The sequence below is a fragment of the Sinocyclocheilus rhinocerous genome, unplaced genomic scaffold, assembly GCF_001515625.1.
Source record: "Sinocyclocheilus rhinocerous isolate Xijiao unplaced genomic scaffold, SAMN03320098_v1.1 scaffold1762, whole genome shotgun sequence".
Lineage (NCBI taxonomy): Eukaryota > Metazoa > Chordata > Actinopteri > Cypriniformes > Cyprinidae > Sinocyclocheilus > Sinocyclocheilus rhinocerous.
In genome coordinates, this window is record NW_015636932.1 from 242,659 (window position 1) to 242,928 (window position 270).

Genomic DNA, 270 nt, shown 5'->3' on the forward strand with positions numbered 1-270 from the left:
AGTATAAATCTTACCGTTTTCTTCAAGTTGTAGCCTTCAAATACAGCGGTACTTTTCGTAATGTTGTAGAGATGCCTTCACACGACATCAACACCTCCGTGCAGCTGCGGTTGTACAGTAGCTATTATTCAAATCGGACAATGGACCATTCGACACAATATCGAAGTAAGTGCGCATCATTGATCATTGTTCTCGCTAAAAAAATTCTCATAACATGAGATCTGCAGTTTAGTTTAAATATGAATTATTACAGCACTCCTCGCTGTCATT